Genomic DNA, 7,042 nt, shown 5'->3' with positions numbered 1-7,042 from the left:
GATCTTTTTTGTACAGTTTTTCTGTGTATTCTTGACACCTCTTCTTGATATCTTCTGCTGCTGTTAGGTCCATACCATTTCTGTCCTTTATCGAGCCCATCTTTGCATGAAATGTTCCTTTGGTATCTATGATTTTCTTGAAGAGATCTCTAGTCTTTCTCATTCTGTTGTTTTCCTCTATTTCTTTGCATTGATCGCTGAGGAAGGCTTTCTTATCTCTTCTTGTTATTCTTTGGAACTCTGCATTCAGATGTTTATATCTTTCCTTTTCTCCTTTGCTTTTTGCTTCTCTTCTTTTCACAGCTATTTGTAAGGCCTCCCCAGACAGCCATTTTCCTTTTTTGCATATCTTTTCCATGGGGATGGTCTTGATCCCTGTCTGCTGTACAATGTCACGAACCTCATTCCATAGTTCATCAGGCACTCTATCAGATCTAGGCCCTTAAATCTATTTCTCACTTCCACTGTATAATCATAAGGGATTTGATTTAGGTCACACCTGAATGGTCTAGTGGTTTCCCCTACTTTCTTCAATTTAAGTCTGAATTTGGCAATAAGGAGTTCATGATCTGAGCCACAGTCAGGTCTCAGTCTTGTTTTTGTTGACTGTATAGAGCTTCTCCATCTTTGGCTGGAAAGAATATAATCAATCTGATTTCGGTGTTGACCATCTGGTGATGTCCATGTGTAGAGTCTTCTCTTTTGTTCTTGGAAGAGGTGTTTGCTATGACCAGTGCATTTTCTTGGCAAAACTCTATTAGTCTTTGCCCTGCTTCATTCCATATTCCAAGGCCAAATTTCCTGTCACTCCGGGTGTTTCTTGACTTCCTACATTTGCATTCCAGTCACCTATAGTGAAAAGGACATCTTTTTAGGGTGTTAGTTCTAAAAGGTCTTGTAGGTCTTCATAGAACCATTCAACTTCAGCTTCTTCCGCACTACTGGTTGGGGCATAGACTTGGGTTACTGTGATATTGAATGGTTTGCCTTGGAAACGAACAGAGATCATTCTGTCATTTTTCAGATTGTATTCAAGTACTGCATTTCAGACTCTTTTGTTGACCATGATGGCTACTCCATTTCTTCTGAGGGATTCCTGCCTGCAGTAGTAGATATAATGGTCATCTTAGTTAATTCACCCATTCCAATCCATTTTAGTTCACCGATTCCTAGAATGTCGATATTCATCTTGCCATCTCTTGTTTGACCACTTCCAATTTGCCTTGATTCATGGACCCGACATTCCAGGTTCCTATGCAATATTGCTCTTTAAAGCATTGGACCTTGCTTCTATCACCAGTCGCATCCACAGCTGGGTATTCTTTTTGCTTTGGCTCCATCCCTTTATTCTTTCTGGAGTTATTTCTCCACTGATCTCCAGTAGCATATTGGGCACCTACTGACCTGGGGAGTTCCTCTTTCAGTATCCTATCATTTTGCGTTTTCATACTGTTCATGGGGTTCTCAAGGCTAGAATACTGAAGTGGTTTGCCATTCCCTTCTCCAGTGGACCACATTCTGTCAGATCTCTCCACTATGACCCGCCCGTCTTGGGTTGCCCCATGGGCATGGCTTAATTTCACTGAGTTAGACAAGGCTGTGGTTGTAGTGTGATTAGATTGACTAGTTTTCTGTGAGTATGGTTTCAGTGTGTCTGCCCTTAGTATGATCTAATTGTTTCCAACACAGAGGAGACTTTAAACCTAAATTACCATAGCCTGGTGTTATCTATATAAATCCATCCCATAATTGTGGGAGATTTTTTCCTCCTTTGCTGAAACTTTTCTTGTTGCTCTGATTGAGCTTGAGTAATAGAAAAAAGCTCAAATTTATGGCCAGAGTCAGAGCAGGCATAATTAATTGGCCCAGTGAGGGTATCCCATCTAGAAATATCACAGCAACCTGAATATGACTATAATTTCTTTTTAAAGTAAATTTTCTCAGGGCCAACCAGTTAGAGTCTTGTAGTAGAGACATTTAACAAGGTAAACCAGGACTAGACACAGGTAATTGGCCACAAACCCAACAATTGAATTGATTTCTAAAACTAGCATAGAATCAGGCCTATGATAGAAAAGCATTTGATTTATATGCAGAAGTCTAAGAAGTCAAGAAAACATAAATGATCATACAAATCAGGTCCAGCATCTTGGGCAAGCTGTCTACCTCTGATGTCGTCATCTTCTCATCCTGGTGTAGTATAGTTTCTCCTGCTTGAGCATCATTTTAAGGTGAGATCAAGTCAGCTGTCTTCTCTATAGACCAATCCACTTTTGGGGCCAGTCAGGGCACTCTGGCTGGTTGTCCGCATCAGGAGGAGACCAGGGACAAAAAGGTCCCAGTTGCAGCCGGTGGGTTTGGTCCATTGGCAAGCAAGCTGGCCCCTGAGTACCCCGAGTGGTCATTCGGGCTCTTGTCTAACACTCGGAAATGAATTGTCTGAGGAGACACATGTGCTGACAAAGCAAGAGACTTTATTGGGAAAGGGCACCCAGGTGGAGAGCAGTAGGGTAAGGGAACCCAGAACTGCTTGAAATTTAAATAGGTTTTAAATTCTGACAATTGTGGTATTTACTCTCTCATATTATCAGATAAAAATTTCATATTTTAGTGATTCTAGACTTCACTGAATTCTAATTTTCAATTCCTAATGCATTCAATTCGTAAATATTTTACTTTTATAAATTTTGTTTGCACTGTTATTTACTGTTTGCAGTAATAAATTTCTGCTAATAACAAAATGCTGTTTTTTAAGGAACAATGAAAAAAGTCTCTGCAGGAAACGCCTTTCTTCCTGCAAATTATTTAGCTTTTAGACATGAAAAGAAATTCAAACTCTCTTGTGCCTTTCCTCCTCCCTTCTTCTCTGTCCATTTTCAAATAGCACCTAATCTTTTTTTTTAATGACTAAATCAAATCAGTTCACTCCACCAATCAAAATTCTTTAAAATGACCTCTAATTCAGTTTGTAATGTACTGCAAAATCATTAGATAGTGGGCTAGAATAAGCTTCACATACTTATATTTTAGATTTTACTTTTAGCATTATGTCCTCTAACTAAATGAATAAAACCTATAGTGGTCTTTAATGTTTACAAAATTCAAGACCTTATATGTATTATTTGTCTCTTACACTTGAATTGTTGAATTTTCTTTAAATTTCCCTTCACTCTTAACCTATATAATTAACATTTATTCACAGGTCTCCTTTTATTTTCTGATATTCCAACACATACAACCACAGCCATCACCATCACTATCATTACTAAAATCCTTCTGTTATATTCTCCCACAAAATTATTTTTCTATGTTAAGACAGTAAGCTGCATGATATATTTTTCCTTCATCAAACATAGAAGTATGTGAAACATGTACATATATTTAGGTCTTTACTTTGTATACCATGTTTTCTATAGATTTATCAGCAAATGAATATAATGAGAATAGAGAATATATATGTATTTACATATATGAAAGAAAAAAAGCATGTATAAAAACTTGATGACTGCTCAGACAGGAAGAAATAGACAATCTGAATGGCCCTCCTGCCCCCTTTACAAGATTGAATAAATTATTAGCCATTTTCCAAAATATAAAGCACCAGTCACAAATGGATGGTGAACTCTACCAAGCATTTAAGGAAAAATGTAAACCAATTACCTACATTGCCTCTTTCAGAAGATAGAAACTGAGGCTGTATTTCCTAACTCATGAGGTCAGCATTACTCTGACCAAAGACATTAGAAAAAACCAAAGTCATTAGAAAAAACTACAGACCTATATATCTCATAAACATATGTGAAAAATTTCTCTACAAAATATTAGCAAACCATGTCCAACAATACATTAAAAAAGTATATATCAAGACCAAGTGGAATTTATCCCAGTAATACAAGGCTGGTTCAACTTTTGAATACCAATTAATGCAATCCATCACAGAAACAGACTACAGCAGTTAAATCACATGATGTTACAACAGATGCAGAAAAATCATTTGGCAAAATCCAACATCCATTTAAAAAAAAATCTCAAGAACCTAGGAAAAGAAGACAACTTTCTCAACTTGATAAAGTATATCTGTAAGAAACTTACAGCTAACATCATCGTTAATGGTGGAAAACTTGAAACTCTCCTACTAAGCTTTATTCATAATTGCCAAAATTTGGAAGCACCTGAGATGCCTTTTAGTATGTGAGTAGAAAAATACAATGCATCCATACAGTATAGTATTATTAAAGACTAAAAAGAAATGAGCTATTAAGCCATGAAAAATATGGAAGAAGCTTAAATGTATATTACTAAGTGAAAGAAATCCATCTGAAAAGTCTGCATACTATATAAGCCCCACCATATGACATTTTGAAAATGGCAAAATCACTGAGACAACAAAAAATCAAGTGGTTACCAGGGGTAAAGGGGAAGGAAGAGATGGATAGGAACAACACTGGAGGATTTTTCAGGGCTGTTAAAATACTCTGTGTGATACTATAATGATGGCTACGTATCATTTCACATCTGTCCAAATCCACAGACTGCACAATACCAAGAATGAACTGTAATGTAAACTATGGACTTTAGATGATAATGATGTGTCAATGTAAGCTCATCAATTGTAACAAATATACCACTCAGTGTGCACTGCCAATAGTAGGGAAGTATATGAATATGTGGACATAGGGTTATATAAGAACTCTGTACTTTCTGCTCAATTTTGTGGAGAACCTAAAACTACTCTAAAAAGTAAAGTTCTTTAATTTAAAAACGTTGACCATGTCTCTGAGAAGGATAACAAAAAAACAAGGACCTCATTTGTAAAGAGTAGCATGGAAGTATGTCACTAAGATTATTTCTAATTTGCAAAATATGTAACTACAAAAAATAAAGGTAGACAATAATAGATACTAAGGTAGACACCAAAATCAAGTTTAAGTGAATGTAAATATAATGAAGAAATTCATCCAATTCAATACATCAATAGGATTATAGAAATATAAGTAAATTAGGTAATTAATCTCCTGCCAAGTATTTATCCTTAAAAATATTACTCAACTTTTTCAGCCTAATAGGTAAAATAGAAAGATGAACTAAATAATCTCCAAATACCTCTCAAGATTTAAAATGATGAAATCTTAAAACCAGTGTTCCTTAAAACTAAGTTCCCAGGGCTGTGAAATATAATAGGAATATAAGACTCAAAGTGTAATATAATATGGAAGAATAGTTCACAGAATAAAGGTTCAAAGAAAAGTAAAATATGTGAAGCCTAGGTTGAAAGATGGTGAAAGACAGAAAGGCTTAGAAAAAAGATGAAGATTTCTCAGACAATAAGAAACAGAAAGGTAGATTGAAACAACACACTCAAAAAAAAAAAAGGAAAGAAGAAAAATTAGAGAACAGTTCTGTTGAAGGTCAATTTAACCTTCAGATCAAAGTTTAACTCAATTTCTTAGATACATTTTGAGCTTAGTACTGTCTTATTAACTTAGTTTTCTCTGACTGCAGCTAGAATCTGAATGTGATTCTTATGAGTGCTGAGCACAGAAAGGTGTATAACTGGCTTATGGGTCTTGAAGGTTAGTGGTCACATTCAACCAGTAAAAACGCCAGGAATTCTATCAGAGTTGGAGGACAAGCACACCCCTAGATAAAATCTAGTGTGTGTGGTACATTAGAATCGTTGACATGCCATGAAAGAGTCTCCCATTTGTAAGACTTCTCCCTTCATTCCTCGCGCAGCAGGATAGAAATTTACAAGGTAACAACTGTGTTGGCTAAACTGGTAAAGCCTATGCCTGCCAATGCCGGAGATGTGGGTTCAACCCTCAGTCAGGAAGGTCCTCTGGAGAAGGCAATGGCAACCCACTCTAGTATTTGTGCCTGGGAAATCCCATGGACATAGGAGTCTGGCAGGCTACAGTCCATGGGTTCGCAAAAGAGTCAGAAATGACTGAGCGACTAAACAACTGTGACTTACAAGAAGAGATCTTAGCCTAGAAATGGTAAAGTTCAAGTCATGACTCAGCTGCTTATTAGCCATTAATGTAGGTTTACTTTATCAGTCATCTCAGCTTTTCAAGAGCTAGGAGCTATGCCCGTTGCACTCAGTATTAAAGGAATCCTGACCAGGAAAGATAAGAATTAACATGAATTCAATGTTTTGTTTCTCTCAGAAACTTGTAACACATTTCATATGGATTAACATGTTCATTGGAAGGACTGATGTTGAAGCTGAAACTTCTATACTTTGGCCACCTGATGTGAAGAGCTGACTCATTTGAAAAGACCCTGATGCTGGGAAAGATTGAGGGCAGGAGGAGAAGGGGTTGACAGAGGATGAGATGGTTGGATGGCATCACCAACTCGATGGACATGGGTTTGGATGGACTCCGGGAGTTGGTGATGGGCAGGGAGGCCTGGCATGCTATGGTTCATGGGGTCGCAGAGTCGGACATGACTGAGTGACTGAACTGAACTGAACTGAACATATATAATTCTCCTAAGAATTCAATGATGTGTATTTTACTGCTACTCTCAGCTTACTAAAGGGGTTAAGTAAGAATTTTATGAATGACGCCCTGAGACACAAGTGGTTTATGTAATAATATCCAATGTTACAATACTAGTAATAATCATACCATCAGGATTATATTGAGGAGTTCATATTCTTATACTCTTTATTTATCTGCACTTTTATACTTTATCTTCATGTATTTCAAGACAAAAAAATACAGTATTTATTCCTTCAAATTGTTGTTCAGTGATTCTCCTAATCCTGTTGTTTTAAAGTTTAGAGATTTTTGCTATCAGATCAGATCAGTCGCTCAGTCGTGTCCGACTCTTTGCAAACCCATGAATCACTGCACGCTAGGCCTCCCTGTCCATCACCAACTCCCGGAGTTCACTCAAACTCAAGTCCATCGAGTCAGTGATGCCATCCAGCCATCTCATCCTCTGGCGTCCCCTTCTTCTCCTGCCCCCAATCCCTCCCAGCATCAGAGTCTTTTCCAGTGAGTCAACTCTTCGCATGAGGTGGCCAAAGTAC

The sequence above is a fragment of the Bubalus bubalis genome, chromosome 7, assembly GCF_019923935.1.
Source record: "Bubalus bubalis isolate 160015118507 breed Murrah chromosome 7, NDDB_SH_1, whole genome shotgun sequence".
Taxonomy (NCBI): Eukaryota; Metazoa; Chordata; class Mammalia; order Artiodactyla; family Bovidae; genus Bubalus; species Bubalus bubalis.
The sequence above is the reverse complement of the archived record's forward strand: the minus strand, read 5'-3'. Positions refer to the sequence as shown.